At 39.5% G+C, this 18515-nt stretch overlaps 1 protein-coding gene across 1 annotated transcript in view; it reads left to right on the plus strand.

Annotated features, from left to right (window-relative positions):
- Positions 1-18515, plus strand: part of B4GALT5 (beta-1,4-galactosyltransferase 5) — a 78978-nt gene that overhangs the window by 5465 nt on the left and 54998 nt on the right. The window lies entirely within an intron of this gene.

Raw genomic sequence — 18515 nt, forward strand, 5'->3', positions numbered from 1 at the left:
GAGCGGGGGCTACTCTTCATTGCAGTGTGCGGGCTTCTTATTGCGGTGGCTTCTCTTGTTGTGGAGCATGGGCTCCAGGCGCGCAGGCACGGTAGTTGTGGCTCACGGGCTTAGTTGCTCCGCGACATGTGGGATCTTCCCAGACCAGGGCTCAAACCCGTATCCCCTGCATTTGGCAGGCGGATTCTCAACCACTGCGCCACCAGGGTAGTCCCTGAGGGTCTGTTTTAGATAGGATGGTTAGGGGAAGCTTCATTAATGAGGTGATATTTGACTTGAAGGGGTAGAACAGGTCACAGGTCTGGGGATTGGGATGGTGATGGGCGTGTGAAGCATATGTAAAGGTCTTGAGGCAGAAGTGCGCTTGAGGGAAGGTTGACTGGATTTTTGTAAGTGAGAAATGGTAGGAAATGAGCTTAGAAAGATGGTAGGGGTCAGGCCATGTAGGGCACTATAGGCCATGGTAAGGGCTGTAGGATAGGAGTGAACACTAACTTAGAAATCAGCCAGATCTGGGTTTGAATCAACTCTGACTGAGTGGGCACACTATTTGCAATTTTCTTATCTGCCCAGTGGAGGATACCGTCTCTCAGGGTCATTGTGAGAATTGAGTGGAATATGCTTGTAAGAGGGCTTAGCACAGAGCTTGACACAAAGCTCCATATGTTAATAATTATGATTTATAGCCATAGGAGATGTCCTCTTGGCCTAATGCTAGTACTAAACTGAGAGGAGGATTGAGCTCCAGTCCAGCTTTACCAATAACTAGATGGAAACCTTTACTTCAGTTTTTTCATCTGTAAAATGAAACAATGGACTAAAGTACAGATTCTAGGGTCCCTCTCAGATCTGAAGTTCCATGATTCTGAGCAAGTGTGAGTTGAACCTTGAAGGAGAAGAAGGAATAATGAGTTCTGTCAAGTAAAGACACCCCATTTAAAAAAATTCAGATCTCCCATTCACTTAGTTTCCCACCTTTAGTGAAATACTGAGCCATGGATTCTGTGAAGTGTCGGTGTATAACCATCAGACTTAACAGTTTCACTCTGTAGGGTGAATGCAGAAATTCAGACAGAGCAATGCTGTTGTTTGAGGACATTTGCCCTAAAAATGAGACAGACGTAGAATGTCTGCACTGAAGTCTATCTTTGAAATCATTGTGGCAAAGAAACAACAACAAAAAAGAAATTTGTGTTGTCTTGGTCAAAGGAAAAAAACTAAAAGAATTTTATGGAAATATCTTTGGGATGTTAAGACTTTTTTTTTCCCTCTTTTTTTCTCTGCTTTTTGTCCCCTGTGTAATCCTTTTAAGTTTTAATCTGCTAAATCAGTCTTTTCCTCTAGCCTCACACTTTTGCTTTTAAGCATGAAATAGAGCCCTGGACTCATTAACTCCTGCCCCATCTTCATTCCTCTAGGTAATTGGATGTTAAATGAGAAATGAATATTACATTTTGACCCAGTAATTCTTTTTTTTTTTAACATCTTTATTGGAATATAATTGCTTTACAATGATGTGTTAGTTTCTGGTTTATAACAAAGTGAGTCAGCTATACATATACACATATCCCCATATCTCCTCCCTCTTGCCTCTCCCTCCCACCCTCCCTAACCTCCCCCCAATCTAGGTGGTCACAAAGCACCGAGCTGATCTCCCTGTTCTATGCGGCTGCTTCTCACTAGCTATTTTACATTTGGTAGTGTATATATGTCCATGCCACTATCTCACTTCGTTGCAGCTTACCCTTCCCCCTCCCCGTGTCCTCAAGTCCATTCTCTACGTCTGCATCTTTATTCCTGTCCTGCCCCTAGGTTCTTCAGAAACATTTTTTTTTTTAGATTCCATATATATATGTTAGCATACGGTATTTGTTTTTCTCTTTCTGACTTACTTCACTCTGTATGACGTCTCTAGGTCCATCCACATCACTATAAATAACTCAGTTTCATTTATTTTTATGGCTGAGTAATATTCCATTGTATATATGTGCCACATCTTCTTTATCCGTTCATCTGTCAGTGGACACTTAGATTGCTTCCATGTCCTGGCTATTGTAAATAGAGCTGCAGTGAACATTGTGGTACATGACTCTTTTTGAATTATGGTTTTCTCACGGTACAGTAATTCTTTTTAATATTGTAGCTTATATAGAAGAGCATTCATACCTCCTCTACTGATCCCATGAATCCAGTGTTTTCCCAAGCCTGGGAATCACATTGAATAATTTAAAGTGCTGTCTCTTCTTAGATTCCCTCCCCCCACCCCTTTTGTTAGTTTGAGTAATTATTAGACTATAAGTATTGTTCCGCCTCCTTCCCAGGTTACAAAGATAGCCAGGTACTTTGCAATGACTAGAAGGGAAGCTGGGCATTGTTTCTGAGGTACCTTAGTTACCATCATCAATTATGAACACTTCTCTGAGGCTTATTAGTGGCATAATTATGATTATGAAAAATGCTGTGGAGTGTCATGTACAGGGAAGTGTAGATTGTAGGAAAGCTCAGTGTTGTGTTTTAAAACTTAAATTAGAGGTGCGCTAGTGAGCACAGCTGTTTATTATTTTTATTAAAGAGCTGTAAAACATTTAAATACCAGTAAAGAGGGAACTTTTTTCACCATCTAAAAGTGTGATTAATCGTCATTTAAACTTTTTGCTTAATTCTCATGTGTTGAACAACTGTATGCTTGGAAAAATGGAAAAGCAGGAGTATTTTTTTTACTCATAGGACTAGTTACTCCATTTTGAGGAGTTGTGCTTTTAGGCACTAAGCCTAAATTATACTCATGATTGTAATGTATGCGTTTTCAGATTGGTAGACCATTGGCTTTTGAAGGTCAGAAAGTAGTATTTTCCTAAATGCTGTGTTGGGGTCATGTTTGTGTAGTTAAAAAAAAAATCCTTTATTCCATTGCAGAAAAATGAAAACATTGCCAACTTAGGGAAGTTAAACCAGATGGATCAGAGATGATAGTAAACTGACTTTAGGATTCTTGATGTACTTATTATAAATCTTTATATTTTAAATAAAACCATTTAATCGTTTAACTTTTAAAGAAAAACTCGTTTTATCCATATCATCAAAATCTATAGAGTAATGATAGGGAAGTTCTCTGGGTTGTAATGACCTGTGCCTAGCACATTATATGCACTTAAATATTTATTGAAATGAATGAAGAAACTATTGCCTGGTCAAGCTAGCCTCTTTGTTGTTGGATTGCATTTAATCTGGGGGAAGGATTGCTTCTTCTGTTAATCCTGATTTTGAAGTGATTTTGAATTCATTTTGCCCAAAACTACATTGTCTTTTTTTTCCCTTTCTATTTCTTTGTGGTAAAATATTTATAGCATGAACTTTGCCATGTATTTTGGTAATTTAAATGTGCAATTCAGTGGCATTAATTACATTCACAATGTTTTACAACCGTCAACAACTATTTCCAAAAATTTCTATTGCCCCAAACAGAAAGTCTCTTCCCATTAAGCAATAACTCCCCATCCACCCCCACCCTCCCAACTGCTAATCTACTTTCCATCCTGTAAGTTTGACTGCTCTAGATACCTCATATAAGTGTAATCATACAATGTTTGTCCTTTTGTGTCTGCTCTATTTCACTTAGCAAAATGTTTCCAGGGTTCATTCATGTCATAGCCTGTGTCAGAACTGTATTCTTTTTATGCATGAATCTATCTATCTTTCTATCTTGTATATACCACATTTTTTCTCATCTGTTGAACACTTAAGTTGCTTCTACCTTTTGACTGTTGTAAATAGTGCTGCTGTGAATGTTGGCATACAAGTATCTGTTTGAGTCCCTGCTTTCAATTCTTTGGGTATTTACCTGGGAGTGGAATTGCTAGGTCATATGGTAATTCTATTTAATTTTTTGAGGAATTGCCAGACTTTCCACAGTGGCTGCACCATTTTACATTCCCATCAGCAATATATTCCACATTCTTGCAGCCAACACTTATTTTCTGAGTGGGTATTTTTTAAAGTGTAGGCATCCTCGTAGGTGTGAAATGGTAGCTCATTGTGGTTTTGGTTTGCATTTCCTTAATGACTAATGAGGTTGAGGATATTTTCATATGTTTATTGGCTGTTTGTGTATCTTGTTTAGAGAACTGTCTATTCAGGTTCCTTTGCCCTTTTTAAATTGGATCGTCTGTTGTTAAGAGATCTTATATTTTTTGAATATTAAACCATTACCAGATATATGATTTGCAAGTATTTTCTCCCATCCTGTGGGTTGTCTTTTCACTCTCTTGGTAGGGTCCTTTGATGTGCAAAAGCTTTTGACTTTAACAAGGTTCAATTTATTTATATTTTTCTTTTGTTTGTACTTTAAAAAATATACTACTTGGTAAGTTTTATGACTGAACTTTTTTTTTTTTTTTTTTTTTTTTTTTTTTTTGCGGTACGCGGGCCTCTCACTGTTGTGGCCTCTCCCGTTGCGGAGCACAGGCTCCGGACGCACAGGCTCAGCGGCCATGGCTCACGGGCCTAGCCGCTCCGCGGCATGTGGGATCTTCCCGGACGGGGCATGAGCCTGTGTCCCCAGCATCAGTAGGCGGACTCTCAACCACTGCGCCACCAGGGAAGCCCTATGACTGAACTTTTGCTCCCTACATTGTAGTTGTTTACTTTTTCTGCCCATGAAAGGTTTCCCTAAGTTACTGATAGGCATATCTTACACAACCTATAATTGAGCTGATTTCTGAGAAAGCAGGAGGCAAGGTTTTTTGGTTTATCTTTCTCTTACTTGTTTAAGTTTGATGCTGGTTTCTTGATTTTTTAAAAATTAATTTATTTAGTTTTGGCTGCATTGGGTCTTTGTTACTGTGCACTGGCTTTCTCTAGTTGTGGGGAGTGGGGGCTACTCTTCGTGTGGCTCGTGGGCTTCAGTAGTTGTGCCTCGTGAGCTCAGTAGTTGTGGCTCACGGGGTCTAGAGCGCAGGCTCAGTAGTTGTGGTGCATGGGCTTAGTTGCTCCGCGGCATGTGGGATCTTCCTGGACCAGGGCTCGAACCCGTGTCCCCTGAATTGGCAGGCGGATTCTTAACCACTGAGCCACCGGCGAAGCCCTGAATCTTGGTCTTTAAAATGGTTACTCTCTTTGCCAAACTTGACATGCTCTGCAGATTCCATTAAATATTTCAAGTGTTTGAAGAGTCCTGTGACTCTTCTGATGAAGGGAGGGATCCATATCTTATTGATGTCTTTGTTGATTATTTTGTTCAGTAGGACTGAAATGTAACTTAAATTTAAATGTTTTCTGTTTCTAATTGCAGTTCTCTGAAAGTCCATGTAAGACAGGGCCAGAAGTTGGCACACCAAATTTTTGGTGTTGGGGACAATACAGTTTACTGATTAAACATATGATATAGAAGAGAAATTTAGAAAATATTATAGATTGATGAATACAGTCCATGAAACACTGGGCTTATTTTTTTTTTTTCCATACAGAAATGAAAGTATACGATGATTTTGAAGATAGGGAAAAGTAAATATCACCTGGCATTTTGCTAGCCTCAAATCTCCGTTAACCAGCACCTTTTATGTTTTGCTGTTTAATAAGTGGTGATACTTAGAATGTAGACCCGGATGCATGACTTTGAGTTTGGTGTTAAGTATGATTTTTTTCCTTCTGATTGTTTGAAACAGAGCGCTCTGTTTCCGCATACCTCCCCAGGCCACCACAGAGGCACAGGATGGCAGGTAGTGATGAGGAACAGCTTGCTAAGATGGTGCCTGGCTGACTAGGAGGTTAGGAGGTGTGTGATGTGAACACAGGATTTGTTTTTTCCCTTTATAACATTTTTTTGTTTTTAAAAGTATTTTATAACATTTTCCCTTTATAACATTATCAGAAAGTGAAGAGAATGTTAAAGAATGAGGAAACAGAAAACTCTAACGTGTAAAACCTGCTGGACTTCGGCAACTGTGACATGGTAAAATTTGGCACTTTGATTTTTTTTTTCCTGGTATCAGCTGAATTTCAAATGTATTTATCTAAATGTGAGTGATAATGGTAGTGATTAAAGACAGGTGGGTACTTAGAAAATTTTTGTGTTTTGGGACCTGTGGTAAAAGAAAAAATTTACAAACTTGCCTTTGCATTTGCCTGATTTGGCTGTTTTCTTAGAGCTAACTTAATCTTTATGTGTTAAACCCTTAGAGTGTGCTAGGTTTGGGGGTACAGTGATGAATGATGTGGACACCGTACCTCTGTTATTTTTTAAGTCTTCAGCAAGGGAGCATGGCTTCATTTTAGTAAAAAATTTTCAGAATTTTGAGTGATTTTATATTCCCAGAAGATGTGTTTAATTGAGGGTCAGTTCAGTTGATGTTAATGTACCTTAATTGCCAGGAATAACAGTGAATGTATTTTAATTGTAGACATTTAAGACAGCAAAAAAATTTAAAAGAAATTCTTGAAGAGGCATTTAGTTTAATTTTTTACCCCACTGGGCCCATTGGCTGTACATGTTCTTGGTGCTATTCATATTTACATGAACGTTTTTGCTGTTTATCTCCTGAACAGAGTCATGGCAATGGTGGTGAACAGTGACCTGAAGTTTCTTAGTAACATAGATGCTCTCTGGACCAGTGGTGGAAGGATGCATTTATATGCTGAGGCCTCTTCCCTTCCACCTGGAAGAGCGTCAGTCTTAGAATAGAGGTCTGGCACTGAGCAGGTGCTAAGAGAGCATTTGTCAGACAGGATCAGTCTGTCTTCTACCCTTCAGTGGCTTTCATTGCTTTTAGGATAAAGTTCAGATTCCTTATTGTAGTTTATAAGAATTTTTGTGATCTGACCTCTACCTCCCTCTCCAGCTTCATTTATGCCACTTCTCTCCTTCCAGACACATGGGCCTCCCCACCTGGTTTCCAGCATAGACTAGGCTCTTTCCTTAAGCTTTTCACTAGCTAACTCAAATATTCCTGCCCATCCTCAGACCTCTAAATCAGTGGCAAATGCATGGGCCTCATTTCTTGTTCATTGTTGTATCCCTGACTGGAATGCTGGTCTGGCACACTGTAGGTGCTCAATGAATATTTATTTGTTAAATCAGGGAGGTAAGGTGGAGGTGGACAGATCTGAGGTCCTGAAAAGTACAACTAGCCAATTCCCTGCTCATTTGGGTATGTTGAAGGTTGCTGTGCTAACTACTAGGACTTCAAGGTGAAGAACTAAAAAGGATCAAATAAAAACACAATGGATTTGTAAAAATATTAATTGTAATTGAAAGTATGATTCCTAGCTCAGTCTCAGATTAATTATGTCCAATCCAGTCAGATGTTTGGTGTTGTGGGGGCCTGGTTTGGTGGGCAGATGACAAGTAGGAATTTTAAAATTTTACCCATTTAAGATTCAACATGGATTTTAACCCTTTTAAGTGCTTTTTGTATCTTACATAGTATGTGTATGATAATGCTTTGAAATTGCAGATCACAAATGAATGTATTAATGGTTAGTCTTATTCCTCAACTTGAAATCTAGATGAAAAAATTGATAAACAAGGAATTCCCTGGTGGTTCAGTGGTTAGGACTCGGGGCTTTCACTGCTGTGGGCCCAGGTTCAATACCTGGTTGGGAACTAAGATCCTGCAAGCCGCGTGGGGTGGCCAAAAAAATAAATAAATAAAAATTAATAAACAGGAAAACAGTCCTGATTTAGGAAGAAGTAGGTACAATAATTCTTATATATTGCTAGGAACATTGTTTCTAATTTTTAATTAGATATTTAGGTTAATAGTTTTGGTGTTTTCAAATTTATGATAAAAGCTATACTTTTATGTCTTGAATATGCTTGTCAGTCTTTAATTTGAGAGGTAGTCTTTGCCTAGGAAATGAGAAATTGTTGTATATTTTACTTCTTCCGAGGAGCAATGAGGAAGAAACGATTTTTGGAATTGGAAGTCCATATGGATGGTATGGAAAGTAAGTCTGTTATTCATAAACAGCTAGTGTCTTGTGCTCTACGCTGTTGGATGGAAGGTGGAAATAACCTTGCCTCTGTTGCTGAGATTATTTTTGAGCTGACTCGTGCTAGGCTGGCACCCATCAGTTGCTTTGTCTGGAAGGGACAACTGGAATCCTTCATTTTGTGTATGTGTGTGTGTGAATGTGAGTGGGAGGAAGTGAAGTGTTTGGTTTGGGTATTGGCTTGATTTTTCTGTTTCATTGTTGACTTGGCATGCCTGGCTTTTTCATTCTGCTTTTAAGTATTCAGAAATCTTAAGATATGTGTGAATTAGAAGATTTGGATTTATTTGAATTTCATTTGGTACTACGGGAAATTAACTTTAGGTAAGAGCTACTTTTTGGGTTGGCTTTATGTTAAAGATAATTTTTTCCCTTAATTATTTATTTTATTATAGAAAATTTCAAACACATACAAAAGTAGAGTGAGTAGTATACTGGACTCCCATGAACAAAGGTATTTTGATGTGACCTTTATATTTGTGAAAAATATAAATGTGAAAGGGCCCAAAGACAGCTCCCATTCCCCCAACAAAACAAAACAAGTACAAGCTTAGGCTAATTAATAACCTGTATTTTTAAAACTTTTGGATAATTGGATTTCATTTTTGTTCAGATGTTTTGCTGATCCATTTACCTCAATGAGAGTTTCTTAATATGTAAAAAGGGAAGACTAAAAGTACATAAACACAGGCTTATTGTGAGGATTAAAGGAGAGAGTATTTGTCAGATGTTTGCATGGCTTGGTACCAGTTAGATGCTCAACAGGTAAATGTCTCCTTGCCCTTTCACAGTTCCTCAATCACAGTGCTCAATTGGAGTAGAGAGGGGAAGGGACTCTTGGGTGAACTGGTACACGGTAGAGAGTTGATTACGGCGAAGTTTCCAGAGGATTTATTTATTTTTTCTATTACCCCGTCCTTCATTTGAACCCTTGAAGTTTAGAGCTGGAAAAACAAGCGTCAGATGTTTGCCAAGAATAAACCTTTCTGTACTGTGGTGGTACCTCGAAGGCACTCCCTAGCTTGAGGAGCAGGTGCTCTGGCTGAGGTTGCTGGAGTCTCGGAGGTGCCCTGGGAGCAGATGATTACTGCTCGAGTGTGTAACACCTGTGTTCTTTTGTTTCTCTTGGCCTATTTTTCTGAGAATATATTGCTGAATTCTGTCGCTATTTACATCAGCTTTGACCAAAGCCAAGGTCCAAGCTTGCAAGGGAAAGAATGGCAAAAATACCTCTTTTAGGATCTGTGTTGGCACAGATTTTGTGCTTTGTGTTTAGTAACAAGTGAACAACACCACTGATTTAATTTTAGTATTATTAGTTATATTAATTTATTAGTTCTATAATTAAAAAAGTAAAACAGTCTGCATAGATTGAAGCTATAGTTTCGGGTTGTATTGTATGTGTGAAAAACTGACTCTCTTCATTGTGAATTTTGAACAAACTTACCAGTAGATTATTTATGTAAACTTGTGTCACCAGAAGCATTCCAGAATGAATCATGTTTAGTTAGGATATAACAAATGTTACCACCCTTGTTCTGTTAAGCAATATTTTTAAACTATTAAATCAACTTTAAGGATAATAAAGGAAATTACAGTAACTTATTCATAATCATCTTTTCATCACAGGTGTTTTCATTTCATTGTTTCCTTCTCATCTTTGTATATACACACAGATATTTGAAAATTTTGTACCTTAGGAATTGCTAGACTGAGAGAATTGACGTTATAAGGGTGGCAGCAATTTAGTAAACGCTATGAGTGTTTGATTTAGAATAATCTTGTATAGTCTCTTTGCTGTAACATCTTTTCCTGGTTAGTTCTGTTCTCCTCACTATAACTAAACATTGTGTTTTTTTTTTTTAATTTTTTAATTTTATTTTTATACAGCAGGTTCTTATTAGTCATCCATTTTATACACATCATTGTATACATGTCAATCCCAATCTCCCAATTCATCCCACTGCCACCCCCACCGCCACCTTCCCCTCTTGGTGTCCATACGTTTGTCCTCTATATCTGTGTCTCTATTTCTGCCTTGCAAACCGGTTCATCTGTACCATTTTTCTAGATTTCACTTATATGTTAATATACGATATTTGTTTTTCTCTTTCTGACTTACTTCACTCTGTATGACAGTCTCTAGATCCATCAATTTCATTCCTTTTTATGGCTGAGTAATATTCCATTGTATATATGTACCACATCTTCTTTATCCATTTGTCTGTCGATGGGCATTTAGGTTGCTTCCATGACCTGGCTATTGTAAATAGTGCTGCAGTGAACATTGGGGTGCATGTGTCTTTTTGAATTATGGTTTTCTCTGGGTATATGCCCAGTAGTGGGATTGCGGGGTCATACGGTAGTTCTATTTTTAGTTTTTTAAGGAACCTCCATACAGTTCTCCATAGTGGCTGTATCCATTTACATTCCCACTGACAGTGCAAGAGGGTTCCCTTTTCTCCACACCCTCTTCAGCATTTGTTGTTTGTAGATTTTCTGATGATGCCCATTCTAACTGGTGTGAGGTGATACCTCATTGTAGTTTTGATTTGCATTTCTCTAATAATTAGTGATGTTGAGCAGCTTTTCATGTGCTTGGCCATCTGTATGTCTTCTTTGGAGAAATGTCTATATAGGTCTTCTGCCCATTTTTGGATTGGGTTGTTTGTTCTTGTTCTGTAAAAAAATGCCATTGGTAATTTGATAGGGATTGCATTGAATCTGTAGATTGCTTTGGGTGGTATAGTCATTTTCGCAATTTGATTTCTTTCATCAGTGCCTTATAGTTTTCTGAGTACAGGTCTTTTACCACCTTAGGTAGGTTTATTCCTAGGTATTTTATTTTGGCCTATAATTTTCTTTTTTGTAGTATCTTTGTCTGGTTTTGGTATCAGGGTGATGGTGCCCACATAGAAAGAATTTGGGAGTGTTCCTTCCCCTGCAAATTTCTGAAGAGTTTGAGAAGGTTGGGTGTTAGCTCTTGTCTAAATGTTTGATAGAATTCACCTCTGATGCCATCTGGTTCTGGACTTTTGTTTGCTGGAAGATTTTTAATCACAGTTTCAATTTCATTACTTGTGATTGCTCTGTTCATATTTTCTATTTCTTCCTGGTTCAGTCTTGGAAGGTTATACCTTTCTAAGAATTTGTCCGTTTCTTCCAGGTTTTCCATTTTATTGGCAGAGTTGCTTGTAGTAGTCTCTTAGGATGCTTGTATTTTCTGTGGTGTCTGTTGCAACTTCTCCTTTCTCATTTCTAATTTTATTGATTTGAGTCCTCTCCCTCTTTTTCTTGATTCTGGCTAAAGGTTTATCATTTTTTTTATCTTCTCAAAGAACCAGCTTTTAGTTTTATTGATCTTTGCTGTTGTTTTCTTTGTTTCTATTTCATTTATCTCTGCTCTGATCTTTATGATTTCTTTCCTTCTACTAACTTTGGGTTTTGTCTTCTTTCTCTAGTTCCTTTAGGTGTAAGGTTAGATTGTTTATTTGAGATTTTTCTTGTTTCTTGAGGTAGGATTGTATTGCTGTAAACTTCCCTCTTAGAACTGCTTTTGCTGCATCCCATAGGTTTTGGATCGTTGTGTTTTCATTGTCATTTGTCTCTAGGTATGCTTTGATTTCCTCTTTGATTTCTTCAGGTATCTCTTGGTTATTTAGTAATGTATTGTTTAGCTTCATGTGTTTGTGTTTTTTACGTTTTTTTCTTTGTAATTGATTTCTAATCTCATAGTGTTGTGGTTGGAAAAGATGCTTGATATGATTTCAGTTTTCTTAAATTTACCGAGGCTTGATTTGTGACTCAAGATGTGATCTATCCTGGAGAATGTTCTGTGTGCACTTGAGAAGAAAGTGTAATCTGCTGTTTTTGGATGGAATGTCCTATAAATATCAATGAAATCTATCTGGTCTATTGTGTCATTTAAAGCTTGTGTTTCCTTATTAATTATCTGTCTGGATGATCTGTCCATTGGTGTGAGGTGTTAAAAGTCCCCCACTATTATTGTGTTACTGTCGATTTCCTCTTTTATAGCTGTTAGCAGTTCCCTTATGTATTGAGGTGCTCCTATGTTTGGTGCATATATATTTATAATTGTTATGTCTTCTTCTTGGAGTGAGCCCTTGATGGTTATGTAGTGTCCTTGTCTCTTGTAACATTCTTTATTTTGAAGTCTATTTTATCTGATATGAGTATTGCTACTCCAGCTTTCTTTTGATTTCCGTTTGCATGGAATATCTTATTCCATCCCCTCACTTTCAGTCTGTATGTGTCCCTAGGTCTGAATGGGGTCCCTTGTAGACAGTGTATATATATGGGTCTTGTTTTTGTCCATTCGGTGAGCCTGTGTCTTTTGGTTGGAGCATTTAATCCATTCACGTTTAAGGTAATTATCGATATGTAATTCGATAATTACCATTTTCTTAATTGTTATGGGTTTGTTTTTGTAGGTCCTTTTCTTTTCTTGTGTTTCCCACTTAGAGAAGTTCCTTTAGCGTTTGTTGTAGAGCTGGTTTTGTGGTGCTAAATTCTCTTACCTTTGTTTGTCTGTAAAGCTTTTGATTTCTCTGTCGAATCTGAATGAGATCCTTGCTGGGTAGAGTAATCTTGGTTGTAGGTTCTTCCCTTTCATCACTTTAAATATATCATGCCACTCCCTTCTGGTTTGTAGCGTTTCTGCTGAGAAATCAGCTGCTAACCTAATGGGAGTTCTCTTGTTGCTTTCAATAATTTTTCTTTGTCTTGAATTTTTGTCAGTTTGATTACTATGTGTCTTGGGGGTGTTTCTCCTTGGGTTTATCCTGCCTGGGACTCTCTGCACTTCCTGGACTTGGGTGGCTATTTCCTTCCCCATGTTAGGGAATTTTTTGACTATAATCTCTTCAAATATTTTCTCGGGTCCTCTCTCTCTCTCTTCTTCTTCTGGGACCCCTATGATATGAATGTTGTTGCGTTTAATGCTGTCCCAGAGGTCTCTTAGGCTGTCTTCATTTCTTTTCATTCTTTTTTCTTTATTCTGTTCTGTGGCAGTGAATTCCACCATTCTGTCTTCCAGGTCACTTATCCATTATTCTGCTATTGATTCCTTCTAGTGTATTTTTCATTTTACGTGGTTTTCATTACACAGGCTGCAGAATTGTAGTTCTTCTTGCTTCTGCTGTCTGCCCTCTGGTGGATGAGGCTATCTAAGAGGCTTGTGCAAGCTTTCTGATTGGAGGGACTGGTGGTGGGTAGAGTTGGGTGTTGCTCTGGTGGGCAGAGCTCAGTAAAACTTTAATCTGCTTGTCTGCTGATGGGTGGGGCTGGGTTCCCTCCCTGTTGGTTGTTTGGCCTGAGGCGACCCAGCACTAGAGCTTACTCGGCTCTTTGGTGGGGCTAATGGCACCTCTGCAGGAGACCCTCCAACACTAGCAGGTGGGTCTGGTTCAGTCTCCTATGGGATCACTGCTCCTTCCCCTGGGTCCCGATGCGCACACTACTTTGTGTGTGCCCTCCAAGAGTGGACTCTCTGTTTCCCCCAGTCCTGTCGAAGTCCTGCAATCAAATCCCGCCAGCCTTCAAAGTCTGATTCTATAGGAATTCCTCCTCCTGTTGCCGGTACCCCAGGTTGGGAAGCCTGATGTGGGGCTCAGAACCTTCACTCCAGTGGGTGGACTTCTGTGGTATTAATGTTCTCCAGTTTGTGAGTCACCCACCCAGAGGTTCTGGGATTTGATTTTATTGTGATTTCACCCCTCCTACCATCTCATTGCGGCTTCTCCTTTGTCTTTGGATGTGGGGTATATCTTTGGGTGAGTTCCAGTGTCTTCCTGTCGATGATTGTTCAGCAGTTAGTTATGATTCTGGTGTTCTCGCAAGAGGGAGTCTAAACGTAGTGTCTTGATATAAGATTATTTCTGGCAAGGGACTCTTGAAATGAAAGCTCTAAAGAAAACCTACTTGCTTTCTTTACCAATATGTGGAAAACTTGATGGGAAATTCTAGCCCTTGTGGCGTCAAGTCAATTTAATCTCATTCTTAAATACTATTAATAAAGTTAAATAGAAGAACCTTAAGTTTTATTAAATGTTATAACAGTGTGGCTAATCTAATGTGAGAGTGTAGTATTTGATCTGTCTCCTCCCTTGATTGGATTCCACAAAGTAGAAATAAAGTCTTTCTCAGAAACCTATTTGTACTTAGTGGTTATTTTTCTCCAGTCTGGTGTTTTTTTCTCCAGTTTGTCAAGAGTAACTAAACTTTGAGTAAGAAACTGTTCAAAGACGGATCAGATCAACTGAGCAGAAACCAAAGTGGATAGGTTGGACTGCCCTGGCCACACTATGATCATACCTTATTGCCATTATTTTCTTTGTTTTTCAAGTGTAGGCTGTGTGATACAGCTTGCCCTCTAGATCTGTAGTTAAAGGAATTAAATATGTAAAGTTAATTTGTGTGGCCTTCTCTAGGTTGACCTGGACTTCCTTTAGCCCTTTGGAAGATCCCACCTGGGAGATCCCCATACCTATATGTACAGAAGGGGGACACCATTGATGTCATGCAATTTATTCTTTTCTGTAAAGGTGATTATATCAAATGCAATTAGCTCTGCTCTGACATGACTTAAGTGTTTCTAAAAATCACTGTGCTGTACAAAATTGTTGAATAAAAACCTAGAGCTTGGGCTTCCCTGGTAGTGCAGTGGTTGAGAGTCCGCCTGCCGATGCAGGGGACACGGGTTCGTGTCCTGGTCCGGGAAGATCCCACATGCCGTGGGGCGGCTGGGCCCGTGAGCCATGGCCGTTGAGCCTGCACGTCCGGAGCCTGTGCTCCACAATGGGAGAGGCCACAACAGTGAGAGGCCCGCGTACCGCAAAAAAAAAAAAAAAAAAAGAAAAGAAAAAAAAAGAAAAAAAGGAACCTAATGAAACCAGTACAGTTTTACACATGTTAAATGGTTAAGAAACACCATAAGTAGGGCCTTTTAAGTTGATAAAGACCTGAAGTTTGCTCGTGGAAGTGGGCATCAGAAGGATTTCAACTTGTGAGTTATTGTGAAGTGGAGGAAGGAGAGTTGTTCTAAAATAGTACTGGATGTTGTAACATCCAGATGTGTATGGGATACTCACTTGGTGAACTGAGGTCGCTGGTAGATGTTTAAAGTGTGTGCATAGGTGTGTGTCTGTTCAGCGAGTTGTAGTTTTCTGGGTGTCACTCATGGGTGGAATTGCACATAAGCAGATGCAAATCCATTTACACTCAGATTGTTCCCAAATATGTCAGTTGTGTTGGAACAAATGTGTACTTTCAAAATAAGCGTTATAGGGGCTTCCCTGGTGGCGCAGTGGTTGAGGGTTTGCCTGCTAATGCAGGGGACGCATTAGCGTTCGAGCCCTGGTCTGGGAGGATCCGCGGCTGGGCCCGCGGGCCACAACTATTGAGCCTGCGCGTCTGGAGCCTGTGCTCCGCAACAAGAGAGGCCACGATACTGAGAGGCCCACGCACCGCGATGAAGAGTGGCCGCCGCTTGCCACAACTAGAGAAAGCCCTCACACAGAAACGAAGACCCAACACAGCAAAAATAAATAAATCAATTAATACACTAAAAAAAAATAAGTGTTATAGCAGAACTGACTGTGAGACAAAATATGATGTAATTTGTATAAATATGTGAAACTTAAAAAAAATGATTAAAAAAAGTTTTGAAATCTCAAGCTTACAGAAAAGTTGCACGTGTAGTACCGTGACTTTTTCTTGAACCATTTGGTGACATTATGCCTCTCAGCCCCAAATATTAGAGTGTGTTTTTCAACAAAGAAGGATATTGCAACCAAGGACAATACAACCATTAATGTTAACATTGATACTTCACCTTTATGGCCATCTAATTCTCTGACCTCCATTCAAGTTTTGACAGTTGCCCCAGCGAAGTCCTTTATGTCAAAAGGATCCATTTCAAAATCGCCCATTGTGTTTGTTGTAATGTTTCTTTAGTCTCCCTCAGGAAAATTTGGAAAAGTTCCTCAGTCTCTCTTTGAATTTCATGACCTTGACACTTTGAGTTTGTCTGATGTTTCCTTATAGTTCAATTCAGGTTATGCATCTTTGGCAGCAAAATCACAGAAGTGGTATTACAGCCTTCCAATGTATGTCGGGTGACACAGGATTGTGATTTGTCCCATTGCTGATGATGTTTGCTCTGATCACTTGACTGAGGAGGTATCTGCCTAGTGTTTCCACCATAAAGTGACTCTTTTCCCTTCTATAATCAGTATGTATTTTGTGGAGAGGTACTTTAAAACTATACAAATATCTTTTTCTTCATCAGACTTTTCAGTGTATTTATTTATTTATACCCATGCTTTTTAGTTTAAAGAGATTATTATTACCAGCATGGGCTTGTGGTTTTAATCTGTTTACTATCATCATCTTCATGCTCAACTGTCCTCATTAGGCCAAAGGGAACCCCTTTGCCCTGGCATCTGTCCTTTTGTCCCTCTCATTCTTTTTTTCTTCTTTTTAAAAATTATTTATTTATTTATTTATTTTTGGCTGTGTGGGGTCTTTGTTGCTACATGCGGGCTTTCTCTAGTTGCAGGAGCGGGGGCTATTCTTCGTTGCAGTGCGCGGGCTTCTCATTGCGGTGGCTTCTCTTGTTGCGGAGCACGGGCTCTAGGTGCACAGGCTTCAGTAGTTGTGGCGCATGGGCTTAGCTGCTCCGCGGCATGTGGGATCTCCCCAGACCAGGGCTTGAACCCATGTCCCCTGCATTGGCAGGTGGATTCTTAACCACTGTACCACCAGGGAAGTCCCTGTCCCTCTCATTCTTGAATGCTTCCTTACTTTCTGGAATAACAAGGTGTTCTAGGCACATTTTATGCTTTTTTTTATCCTGGACCTGGAATCAGCTATTTCTCCAAAAAACTCTGATTCTTTTTAGTGGAGAATGGCTACTTAGAAGCCAAGATCCTGGTTCCGGATGTACTCATTGCTTTTGGAGTGTTGTGACTTCTCGGCTTTCTCATCAATGTATAGAGCCCTGGAATATATGTATGTATACACACACTCTTACACACCCACACATTTCACCTATATTTATTTCTCCATTTACGTATATAGAAAATGGTGAGTTCACACCAGTACCCACAATTTAAATCTGACAGCTAAGGGGTTCATTCTAGTTTTTTCCCTTTCCATATTTGTAACTTCTTTCTCTGACAGTGAGAATCCTAACTCCCATTTTCCTTACTGTATTTACTTATTTGATTAACCTCCCCATATGTAACCATGCTGCTCTTGTCCAGCGCCTGTTTGGACATGTTTCTCACCCCACATATAGTTCAGCTCTCTTAGCTGGGCTGTCTTCCCTCTTCATCCCACTTCGGTTCCTACAAGCCTGCACCAGGCTACTCCATCCTCCCTGTGTGGCTCCTCCTCTCACCCCTGCTTCAACTCTGGAACTCCACCCTGGCATCCCCTCTTCCCTGTTGCATGCTTTCCTCACCCTTCCTGGCTCTGACACTCCATGCAGGCCAGCCCCCATCCTGCTGTGCTCAGACATACCTCCGTGTCTCCCCTGTCTACCCCTGGCACGGACACCTACCTAGCTTGGTCCCACCTAAAGGCTTCCTTTAGGATTGAAAAAAAAATTTTTTTTTTTTTTTTTTTTTTTTCAGAAAGAAAGGAAAAGGGGAAGGCACTGTATAAAACTTCTTGATAAGTAAATTCACATTTGGGGGGAAAAATTTATTTGCCCTGACCATGTCACCCAGTTTTGCATTCTGAAAGTGGAGCCACCATAACTGTCTGAAATTCTTTTTAGACTATTTTCTGTGTCTCCTGATGCACGGGTTACTCTTGATTTCTTCCTATAGACTCCACATTTTTCACTAACTAGAGGGTGACAAAGTGACATTTAGCCCACATAATTATGATGACTCTTCCTTCCCTCTTGAGTCTTTCTTATGATTTAGGGACTGGTATTTGAGAAACCCTATTTCCCGGAAGTGATTATCTCAGTGAGTAGTTTGTGTTCCGTCTCCCCTTCTTCTAGCTCAGCAGTCTTCCTCTGTCTCCCAACAAGACAGTGGCAGCAGGTGCTGCTTCCATTTGCTGAGCCTTTCTAGAAGTGTTTTGCATATTTTATCCTATTAACACCCTAGCTCTGTGAGACCTAGATGTTTTATAGATGAGGAGACCAAGGCTTGGAGAAGTTAAACTGTTCAAGGTCACAGAGCTTGTTTTGAGCCCAAGCTTGCTTTTTTTCTAGAACCTATGCTCTTGAATAAGCCTATGCTGCCTCTACAGTATGAAGATAAATTTGACTATATTTTTCCAGTCACTGTTTTTGATTCCTTTTCATTTAGGAAGAGGAAGTGTAAACTCTTTAAACTTATAGTTGGAGGAAGAAAAATAGATGCCATTAGCTGTGTGGAAATACTGACACTTGAATGACTGTATTACTGGAATAGGCCCAAAGAAGTGGTAGGTGTGAAGCCTAGATAAACCCTTCCAGCCCCCCCCACCCGATCTGGGCACAGTTCATC

This window comes from Physeter macrocephalus, chromosome 14, assembly GCF_002837175.3.
Source record: "Physeter macrocephalus isolate SW-GA chromosome 14, ASM283717v5, whole genome shotgun sequence".
Taxonomy (NCBI): Eukaryota; Metazoa; Chordata; class Mammalia; order Artiodactyla; family Physeteridae; genus Physeter; species Physeter macrocephalus.